The following is a 12,255-nucleotide window of genomic DNA, read 5'->3' on the forward strand; positions in this document are numbered from 1 at the left end:
GTGGGTGGGGTGGCCGTACCAGAAGCCGCTGAGAAATAATGAATGGGGGTGAAGGGAGGAGGGTGAGCGGTGGGAGGGCGTGGGGTCCCGAGGTCGCCATGCCAGCGACCCGCCTTCCTAAGCCGGGGGAAGGCCGACTGAGCTTGCCGCCCAATGGCAGGGCCGGGGCCCGGGAAGGAAACCACATTCCTGACCTCCCCGCAGCTGCCAGAATAGAGGGTCCCCCTGAGAGGCACCTTAGGGCACCCTCGGTGCACGTGAGGGCTGGCGGTCCCTTGGAGAGGTCCTGCACCCTGCCCGGCTGGTCCCCAACGCGACGCGGGCTACGGTCGCGCCTGCAAGAAAGCTTTTGCCTCTCAATGAACCATTAGGAGTAGGACGCCTGGGTATTCAGCCTCTTTTCCTTTTTCTTCTTTACCCTCGTGTGTGTGTGTGTGTGTGTGTGTGTGTGTGTGCGCGCGCGCGCACACACACACACACACACACACACACACACTTGTCTCAGCTTTACCCTGTCCGCGTGCCCTGGGTTTAAGCCCCCAAATTGCGTGTTTCTGTGAGCGCAGGGACCCTCGTAGGACCGAGTGCTCTCCAGGAGCCGGGACGCCGCGCCACGCCCCGGGGGATGCTCCCCCACTCCGCCCGGTTGCGCTCTCTCCTCGGGACTTCTCCGCGCACCCCCTCTTCCGAGCCTCGCTCTCTTCCCGCGCCCACGCGCCCCCTCGTTGGCCCCCTAGGGCCAAACCTAGATTGTGTGCGTCCCTCTCTGGCTCGAGGCGTTGGCACGACGGTCGGATGGGGCTTTGGTGAGACGCGCAGCCCTGAACCCCACACACGCTGCGGAGGACACGCCTACGTTCGGGCTTCGCTTTCCCTCGCCGCGACACTTGGCAGTTACCTGACAATGCGATGTGGGGGTGTCCATTGTTCCGCCGCTTGTTATTGTGGAGTGTTGCTCATGTCAGTGGTGGAACTTAAAATTACACATTTTTTTTAACTTAAAAGATAGAATGAATTCGTTGTGGGGGGTATGTGTTAGCTTTCCGTTAAAATCCCAGTTTGGCCTGTCAAACGAGGCTCATTCTGGGTGTTACTTTGTCTAATTTGCATCTTAGCATTCTTTTGTTTCTTGAACGTCAAATTAGAGATATCTGGGTGTGTACTTCGGGGTCCCCATCTCGAGAAACTCTTACCAGGAGAAATGTTAAAAATCCTGGGGCGGCTATCCAGGACGCCGAAAAGCCAAGAGAATAGGACTGGTGAGGTTCCAGGGAGCGCTCGGCGGCACAGCATTCCCTATTCCCTATTAAAGATTTTTCCAGTTGCTCCCGAGAACGTTCCCAGGTATACACAGGTGGTGAGCCCAAGCCCTCTAACCTGGTCCCAAAGCCTGCTGTTGCCCACAGCGAACCTAAGACACCCGTGCAGCAAGGAGCCCAAGGCTGTTTGCCCTAAAGCTACTCCACCTCCGCCCCTACTGGACCGATGATAACACAAGTGTGTGAGGCTGGGTGTGTTTCACAGTGAGGAATACCATCCAATGCTGTTACCCGAAGGGAGAGAAGACGGGGAGGTCTTTGGTGGTTTTCAGTATGAATTTCATTTTAAAAAATCTGATAAATAATATGTGGGTTGGAATTAGTTTGTTTTCGCTGTTTTGTCCTCTTGGTCTTTAATGAGAAGTAGTGAGAAAACTTTTTATGGACTCTTGAATATTCTAAAATTGCAGCCTACATTGTAAATTATACACCAAGAGAAGCTTTTTGCCTTCTGGAAACACATTTAAGTCCCCTCCATTTCCTTTGGTGCCAGAACCATTACAATTGATTCACTGTTGGTCAGTTCATATCAAATAACAAGTTATATACCCCATGTCCTAAGATACAGTTTCACAAGTTAAGAATAAAATAAACAGAAAAGGTGAACTGTAGCCCAGAGTTATATTTAGAGGCAGCTATACTTCTTTTAAAGAAAAGTACTTACTCTGCAATGCTTCAGGCATTGAATTTTTTAAAAATTATATTCACAGGCATATATCCTCCAGAAAACGGATGTGAGAACATTGTGTTAGAATCCACAATGCATATCTTCGGTGACAAAATAAAAGCTCCTAAAGTATATGTGAGGAAACTTTTAGTCTAGAATGAACTTCAGAACTAATGATTGTTATACCTTGTTAGTGACAAGGTGTAGGTTTCTTCAAATATACTATAGATGAAATCAATTATAAAAAGTGTTGTTGCTTTATGAATTTGGACATACCAAGAGGCCAATAATGTTCCCTATATAACATCATAGTGTCTGTAAGAGTGTAACATTATGTGGATAGAAACATTCATACATATCTCAGAAGAGCTACTCTTTTGCTACTATGATTTACCATTAGACTTCCCACCAGCATTCTCATTCTCCCCCCCCCCTCTCCCTCTCTCTCCCTCTCTCTCTCTTACACACACACACCTCTGGACATAGAAAAGGTTTTCAATTTCCCCTTTACCATCCTATCAGTCATCAAAATGGGTAAGGACTGACCTTTTATACATTCCTCAGGTATATTTTTGTGACTTCACTTACTCATCAAGACTACTCTGATATTTATTCTAACCTGGTTTACCTAGAAAATACACCAGAGAATACCTAACTCAGAGGCCCAGTCCTCAAACCTAAGGTAAGGAATTAATAAGTATTTGCTGATTGATTAGTATGACATGGCAACAAACTTACAAAGAGATTTTCTGTCTGTTGTTTGAAATTAAAGTTGATTTTGAATGTTTTGTGATCTAACCAAACATGGGACTAAAATATGTGGAATAACTACTATGCTGAACTCATTATATATTATCTCATATAATATTCACAGAATCCTATGACACAGCTTCACATATGAAGAAAATAAGGTTTACACAAGCTAAGTTGCTAAGTCACAAGCTAGTAAGTATTGGGATTTGAACCCATCTTTCTGTCCAACTCTAGATTTGGGGTTCTTGACACTATGATAACCTGTTTTAATGAATTCGTTTTAACAATCTGTATTTTATTACAGGTTCACGTTTTTCATATTTTAACATTTCAGAGACTGTGATGCATCTTATAATGAATTCTTACAATTATAAATGACAGTTTCTTTTCCCTCGATGGTGTGAAACAATAGTACATTTTCCAACTAGTGGTATATTTTGGTTATGTCGGGTTATACTGTAAAAGCAAATCATCAGAAAATCTCAGGGACTCAAAACAACAAAGGTTTCTAATCCTTGCTCACACAAAGCCTGCTGTGTAACTCTCCAGAGCAGGGATCCTCCATGTGATGGCTTGGCATTGCACCTCCATACCATCATGTTCTTCTGCAGTCACTACTACAGGAGAAGGTAGAGCCCCAGAGAATCTCACACCAGCAGCTGAATGCACCATCCTGTCTGTGACGTCACTTCTGTCTCCAGTCCTAGAGTTAGTCATATGGCTGTGCCCAATGGCTAGGGAGGCTGGGAAGCTTAATCCTTCCAGTTTTCCCAAAGGAGAGGAAAACTGGATATGGGTAAGCAATTAACATTTATACCACAAAGTCATCCTGATTCAATGAAATATGATCATTAGGGATCAATTAATGTAAATATTGGGGATCTATTTTTTTCAAAACCAGTGAGGAATGATTGGCTTGTGGTTTGTTGTATTGCACCTAAAACATGCTTTTAAAGTTTATACTCATGTCTAATTTCAAAGAACAACATTCAAAATCAATTTTAGAAAGAACGTTATGAAACAGGATAGCTATAATGCAGGGGTTTAAACCCCTCTATAAGCTTGCAGGGCTTTGAAACCTCCTGAAATCATATACAAAACACTAAGGGCATTTTTTCCCAAGGAATGGGTTCAGATCTGTCATCAGATTCTCAATTGGGATTCATGATTTATTCACTCCTTTATTCAACAAACACGCATTAAGGGCCCATTATATCCCAGGCACTGTTCTGGGTACTTGGGACCCAGCAGCAGACATGACAGATAAATTCCCAAATATCACAAACCTTGCAGTCTGGAGAGGGGACAATAAGCAAGTAATAACAAAGATAATTTTAGATATAGATAGGTGACATAAAAGAACTATGTGATAGAAACTGGAGTAGGGTGAATATTGGGGTTAGGGTCTCTTAAAATGATAATGAAAGACTTTATGAAGAACTTTGACATGAAACAGGAAAGATGAGAAGAAACTGCCATGCAGAGATCTTGGAAACCTGGACAAAAGTATCCTGGTCAGAGTTTTAAAGGAGTTGAAGAAAAGCTCAGCTGGTGTGGCTCAGTGGTTGAGCGTCAACCTATGAACCAGGAGATCACAGTTCTATTTCCAGTTGGGGCACAGGCCTGGGTTGAGGGCTCAATCCCCGGTGGGCATGGAGAAGGCAGCCGTTCAGTGATTCTCTCTCATCATTGGTGTTTCTAAATCTCTCTCCCTCTCCCATCCTCTCTCTGAAATCAATAAAAAATCTATTTATACAAAAGGCGCTAAAGAATGGATGTGCTTACCATGTTTGAGAAATGGAAAGGTATTTGCAGTATACAGAATGAGGAGGAGAGTGGTAGGGGAAGTAGTGAAAGAGGAATGCAGAGGCCAGATTATATGGGACCTGTGGTTCAGAGTAAGGAATCAGAACTTTATTTTAAGAGAAATGTGGACAAGTGCATAGTGTAAAGAAACCCTCCTTTTCATGGGAAAGCCTATGTTTCTTTATGGCTCCACTATTTGGACATGTCATTAGCCCTGCCATTAAATATCAAGTTCACCCAGATGGGCACATCCCTAAGTGAGGATTTCGGTTCCATCTTTTTTTTTTTTTTAATATATTTTATTGATTTTTTACAGAGAGGAAGGGAGAGGGATAGAGAGTTAGAAACATCAATGAGAGAGAAACATCGATCAGCTGCCTCCTGCACACCCTCACTGGGGATGTGCCCGCAACCAAGGTACATGCCCTTGACCGGAATCAAACCCAGGACCCTTGAGTCCGCAGGCCAAGGCTCTATCCACTGAGCCAAACTGGTTAGAGCTCGGTTCCATCTTGCTGTTCAAAGAAGATCCTTGCCTCCTTTGCCATGGTGTCAAGGAGAAGACCATGACTTTCCCGGAAGAGTGGGGGCCTTCCTTCAGTCTCAGGGGTATAAGCAGCTCCCCAGCTTGTAGCTTCAAACAGGCTCAAGGTTCTTTACAAGAGAATAAGAGGATTCATCCTTTCATGAGGTCTTGCACAAGTTATTTTAGTCTTCATTTGTGAAATGAGAATAGTAAGTTATATTTTGGAATGTTGTGTTAAGGCCATATAATGCCCATTAAAGTGAACTAAAAATAAAACTGTGCAAATGACTGTATGCAAGAGAGTATTATCTGCTCTTCTGAGGATCATTATTGTTTTACAATAGCCTAAGGTTTATATTGTTGACCTTAAAAATTAAAGTTAGTGGATTAAAAAAAACTGTGGTACATCTACACAATGGAATACTACGCTGCTACAAAAAAGGAACTTTTACCATTTGCAACAGCATGGATGGAACTGGAGAGCATTATGCTAAGCAAAATAAGCCAATCTGAGAAAGATAAATATCACATGATCTCACTCATATGTGGGATATAATGATCAACATAAACTGATGAACAAAAGTAGATCCAAAGACAAATGGCAGGGGAAGGGGGTGGGGGTTAGAGATCAACCAAAGGACTTTTATGCATGCATGCATACTAGCATAACCAATGGACACAGACACTGAAGGGATGGGGGTTTGCCCTTGGGGGTGAAAGAGACCTGGTTGGGGTGGGGGGAGGTGTCAATCAGGGAAAAAGGAGATGTATGGAATACTTTAAACAATAAAAAATAAAATAAAAACAGGAAAAAATTAAAGTTAGTTACATAACCAGCAAACATGGGTTTATTCAGGAACAGCCGAGAATTGCAATTCAGAACATGCAAGCTATGGCAAAACCATAGGCAAGTCCAGAGAACCAAGGAGAAGAACATTCTTTCATAGAGAAAAGGGGAAGTTGGGAGGAGCTATTTACAAAGTACATGGGAGTTCGAAGGTTCTCATTGGCTGGATTGTGGCAGTCTCTCATTGGCTGGGCCTTTGCTGGAGGAGAAGAAAATCTTCCTTCTTCTTACTGGGGTAGTAGAGTAGAAAACATCTTCCTGTTAGAGATGCAGAGCACAGTCTCTTCCTATTTAGGACAACTGACAATGAGTGGTAGGGCGTGAGAGCTCCCCCTACAGGCTCCAATCTTGGTTGAGGTCTCCTTTATTAATTTTCACAATAGGTACAGACTGATGCAGATGTATGCCAATGTAAGGAAATCTGGTACATGAGTAATAATCACCTACTCAATAAAAATGTTCTTGACTTTCAAAATAACGTACTTTATGGTTTCTTTTATTTTTTTAAATATATTTTTATTGATTTCAGAGAGGAAGGAAGAGGGAGAGAGAGATAAAAATATCAGTGATGAAAGAGAATCATTGATGGGCTGCCTCCTGCATGCCCCCTACTGGGCATCGCGCCACAACCAGGGGAATGTGTCCTGACTGGGAGTCAAATTGTGACCTCCTGGTTCATAGGTTGATGCTCACACCACTGAGCACACTGGCCAAGCTCAGGGTTCTTTTTAATAGTAATTTGCTAGAATGTCATAATTTTAATTTATAAAAATGAGACTTTTATATGCACTTTCAAAAACATTTCAACTGTATCTGTTAAAACAAGTATACCAGTATCCATAATTCAAGGAAAAGGTTAATTCAGTTATTTTTTTTTTAATTCTTATCCATTGAAGCAGAGATCAAAGCCCTATATTTATGTACCCCAAGCATCTCTATAGTAAAAAAAAAAAAAAAAAAAAAAAAAAACTCAACTATCAACATGTATGTCTGAATATAACAGCTTTAGGTACAGTAAGCCTGTGGAAATAAATGAAGACCACCAAAAGAAGAACAAACAAAGATTTGTTTAGAGCAAGGAAGTCAGACACTATCACTTGCATTTGGCAGAGAGTCAAAGGTAGACATGGAAGTGGGAAAGCTTTAGAGTGGGGGGAAAAGGCTTTGAGATTGTCCACATGCGGAAGCTGGAGGAGTTCTAACCAGAAGATGGGCTACCTAGAAGCAGGGCATCTTATGTGACCAGTTTGGGGCACATATTTGGCTTTCTCTAGTTGGTCCTGAATTGGAAGGTGGTGGTGGTGAGGAACTGGGAAGCTGGCTGTCATTGACCAGTCCTAACCATGTGGGCAATTGTGGCAAAAAAGGTGGTTTGTCTTCTCTGGCTTGTTGCTGCAGAGGTTATGAGTCAGAGTTCTATTGTTTTATATGGTCTGGCCATTGTCCATTTGTACAGTTGATCTCTCCAGCCATTAACTATAAAATAATTTAGGTCAGACAACTAACAAGAAACTAGATCAAAGTATAAGGAAGTTTTCATTTGTGGTAAGATAATATTTTGCTGTATTAAGAAGTGTTTTGTTTTATTGTATCTGCTCATTTCTTTCTATGCCATGCACTCATTCAGTCAAACTAGACTTTGGCATCTCTTGTTTCAGGGTAAGAATGTTATAAAAGAAATTCACAGAAAAATATGAGTTGTCTACAACTTTTGAGATTTAAATGGACTTGTGAAATTCGAGGCAGGGGAAAAACAGTTTGGAGAAAAAACGTTTTCCTTTCTTTGAGTTTCAAAAGTCTAGATTTTTAGTATCAAGACCCAATGACCTGCAGGATTTGTATTATAAAGTTTATACTGTGAAAAGTGGATTTAGGGAGGGGAAATGGTAAGCCAAAGGGAGTTTTTCCCCAACCCAGAAAGAGATCAAAATTCTCTGTGGTTGAGAGCAAGAAGGAGCAAAGGAGCTTAGATGAAGGAAGGCGCTTCACTGGAACACTTACTAGGTTTGAAAGAATCCGAAGGCAGTGGCAGAAAGCAAAGAGCAGAGGCGACTTGTGCCTCCCTTCCGAGATGGAGCCGAGAAGAGCAGTGAGCGTTATAGAACAGAATAGCCCAACACCTCACAGGCAGGCACAGCGGGGGTAAGCGCAGCAGTGTGAAGAAGCCTGGGCACAGATCAGGGGTGGTGGGGCGTATATACTCACCATAATGTGTGTGTTCCGTGTGTGGCTGAGAGGGGAGCAAGTGTGGCTCTGAGAGACTGGACAATTGGAGTAGTCCTCTACCCAAAATGTTTAATCAGAGACTCCACAAAGACTTTCATATCAAAGGATGTCAGGTGAAGAGGAGACTGGCTGAGGAGTAGATGCCACCCACCTACCTATCTGCCATGTGGATGCCAGCCCATGAGACAAGCACAGGGGGTGGGCATGAAAGACGACCAAATCAACTGAGAGGTTTCATTTCTACCGTCTAAGATAGTAGTCTTGTGAAACAGAAATTGAGTTCAATGATAAAGAAAAATGTACCAAATGTCTGAGCTTTTTATATCGATACCTATAGCTCACACATATATTTACCCTATAACTCAAATTTGCTTTTAAGCAATTAAAAAATTGAGTTTTCTGACTTCTGAACTAAATTTGAGGCCTTATCTGCCTAATTACTTAATATTTAAGTAGTAGCTCTCAAATGAAAATAGTTTCTTTGTGTTTATGGCCTTAATATCTTAATAAGACCAACTTAAACACAGAACTTTTTCAGTAATTAGTCAAAATTCTGGTAAATATAAAATTTAGCTTAGTATCTGAGTTATCTTAAACTGTCATTGCCTTTCTTGATGATGTCCACTGATGAAATCAGAACTCTTGGTTTGATTTATGTAGATACTAATGTAAACTTGCAATAATAGCATATTTCCTTTAGCTAAATCATCAAGTGCCATTAAAACTATTAGTCCTCTGACAATTCTGTTGAGTGATATCATCAGCTATCATGTATTGAAAACCTGCTATAAGTCAAGTATTTGGGACACATTGTGACATTTATGGCTCATAACCATCCTCGAGAGTACAATTGTCCCCACTTCACAACACAGGATAGTGAGGCTGAGCACAGGGTCACACCAGAAAGTGGCCAATCCAGGATAAAAGTCCACAGTCTGCCAACTCCCAGACAGATGAGGTATGCTTTCACCTCTCATAGCATGCCAAAATGGTAAATGAACTTTTCTTTGTTTCAATTCACACATGGCTGTTATAGAAATTACAACAACCATGCCCAGCCGGCATGTCTCATGGTTGAGCATCAACCTATGAATCAGGGGGTCACAGTTCAATTCCCGGTCAGGATACATGCCCGGGTTGTGGGCTTGATCCCCAGTGTGGGGCATGCAGAAGGCAGACAATCAATGATTCTCTCTCATCATTGATGTTTCTATCTCTCTATTCCTCTCCCTTCTTCTCTGAAATCAATATATCTACACTAATAAAAGAGAAAGATGCAAATTGACCGTACCTTTGCACCACCCACCAGCCAATCAGGAGTGGGTATGCAAATTAACCCAACAAAGTGGCTGGTTAATTTGCATATGCAGGTGCCGAGCGGCCGGGGAGGGGTGGGATGCTTATGTTGTTGCCATGGCAATGACACAGGCGTGCTGCACCGCCCCAGCTGCTCTGGGCCTCTGGGCAGCATGGGAAGGCAGAAAGGCGGCTCCAGGCCAGAGCAAAGGCGGTGCAGGCAGCCAGGGGAAAGAAGGCCCATTCTTGCATGATCATACAAGATTACAACAGCCACAACAAAATATTCAACCTTTCAAAAATAACATACTACATTTTCATATTCTCAAACCAAATATAGTATTCAGTAAATGGTTACAGAGGATTGATATCTATGTTTTGACCCACCTCCTTTGAGAAACATTACATGTACTGAGAAACATTTTTCTTTTATAGAAAATTTGTCTCCAATGTGCTGTTGGGCCATAAGTTGTCTCTTTATTACATCCCAGAGGGAGGAAGTTGAGTGGAAAAGATTCTGCAGTTTAACTATGAGAGGACATTATACATGTCAGTGAAAGAAGAAAAATTCATCAAAAGCTAACTAGGTATATTAAGGATTCCATAATAAGTCTAGGGATATACGCTGTGCATTTTTTTGTTTTTTAATTGCATTCAAGCTACTAAATCTGTATAGCAACCTGAGGAAGATTCATGCTTCAACCCAGTTTTACCCTTTCCATCTGAAGTCAGTGGTTTTAGTACAGCTCATCTTTTGAAGGCCTGAAACTGAGACAGAGCTGTCACAGACAGAGGAGAGAAAACCCAGGTACAGTGACAGGCAGCTGCACTCCCCACAAAAGTCTCAGGATACACAGTGTGGGAAGGCACTGAAGTCCTAAACTAGAAAACAAAGCAACCAAACAAAAAATGAAATATCCTGGCCAGGTAGCTCAGTTGGTTAGCTACTGAGCACACCAACGTGGCAGGCTCAATCTCCAGTCAGGGCACATAAAAAAGTCAACCAATGAACGCAGAAACAGAAAAATGAGATCTTTCTCTCTCCCCCCTCTCTCTAAAATGAATAAGTAATTTTTTTAAAAAAAAGAAAAGGAAAAACAAAGCACCACACTGAACATAGAGCATATACTGAGGCGTTTTTTATGTGGTGAGTGGTAGAGTTTTGTGGCCTGAACACATGGACAATTACATAGAATTTAGTAATAAAAAATCCACTATTTATTGAGTGCTTCTTTATGCATGAGGGATCGTGCTACATACTTTACAGAGATTGTTTTATTCAATCCTCACACCATTAATATAATTGTTGGTTTGGGTCCCATTTTACAGATGAGGAAATGGAAGGTTAAAAAAATTAAGCATTTGCCCCGTAAGTAGAATAGCAGTCTGACTCCAGAACCTAGAACTCTCTCTGCCACGTTGTAGTACCAATGTATTGGCGATGGCTCTTGCTTGCAAGCAACAAAAACAAATGCTAAAGAAAAAATATATATTGGAGGAAGGGAGGCTCATAGATTCCAAAAGACTGAGAGAACAGTCATGGGACACAGACATGAACCCAGGGACTCAGGAGGCCAGGCCACACAGAGTTTCTAACCAAAATGCTTCCATCTCTGCTTCTACTGTGCTACTCCTTCTAGAAACTACCATTGGACATCATACTGGCCCCATGAACTGCCCCAAATGCTCTTCCTTCATCTCAGGGTGCACAGATCTGGGTGGGAAGGTTCACTGCCAGGTGTTGGGCCCCTACTCCATCTTCCAGGGTGTGGGGAGAATGAAAGTCAAACTCTGGTTTCCACAGTGGAAGGCAAACTCTTATATCCCAAGATCACACTTAGTAAAGAATTTCCCCCCAATACAAGGACAGATGCAAGGATTTTGATAGGCAAAGGAACTTTACAGTGTCCTCCCAGACTACCCATGATAGCCACTTTGCAGCAAATTATTTCATGAGGAAAATAAATATAGGTCTTTTAAAACAATTTTGAAAGGTCAGGCAAGGTGGAATTGTGCAAACATTAAATTATTGCAAATCAGAACCTGACTGACCTAGAAATTCATCCTAATGATGGTATTTGCAATCTCTAAATGTAAACTTTGAAAAGACAAATTTGGTAACCCCCATATGCTAAACACCAATTAATTACAATGTTTAGGGAATAGAATGTTCTTGTTAACTTAAATTTTTAACTAAATGTGATTAAGCCTTTAAAAAGAACCACAGACCTTTATATTTCAGATCTTGTCACTAGAATTCTTAATAAGATATTTGGGTTGTGAAGGTTTTGCAATGCCTCAGCATTATTAATGCCACCATTTGTCGTTATAAAGTACTAGGGGCCCAGTGCACGAAATTTGTGCACTGTGGGGGGGGGCGGGGTATCCCTCAGCCCAACCTGCCCCCTCTCACATACTGGGAGCCCTTAGGGGATGTCCTAGTGATGGCTTAGCCCCGCTCCCTGCTCCCCTTGGGGATAGGGCCTAAGCCACAGTCTGGCCTCTCCCTTTGTGGGAGGTGACAGGGCTGATCAGGGAAAGGCACCAGCCCCATCAACCCGCTGTTGCAGCCACTGGCAGTCACTGCAGCCAGCAAGGTTTTTTCGTCAACACGGACTCCAGTCACTTCACTGTGAAAAAATGACAACTTTCTTTAGGCATTTTCAAGAAGTGTCTTTCATATAATAATAATTTCTTTATTATTTTTTTATCCTCACCTGAGGATATGTTTCCATTGATTTTTAGAGAATGTGGAAGAGAAAGGGAAAGACAGAGAGAAACATCAAAGTGAGAGGAACACTTTGATTGGTTGCCT

Source organism: Myotis davidii, unplaced genomic scaffold (genome assembly GCF_000327345.1).
Source record: "Myotis davidii unplaced genomic scaffold, ASM32734v1 scaffold68, whole genome shotgun sequence".
Taxonomy (NCBI): Eukaryota; Metazoa; Chordata; class Mammalia; order Chiroptera; family Vespertilionidae; genus Myotis; species Myotis davidii.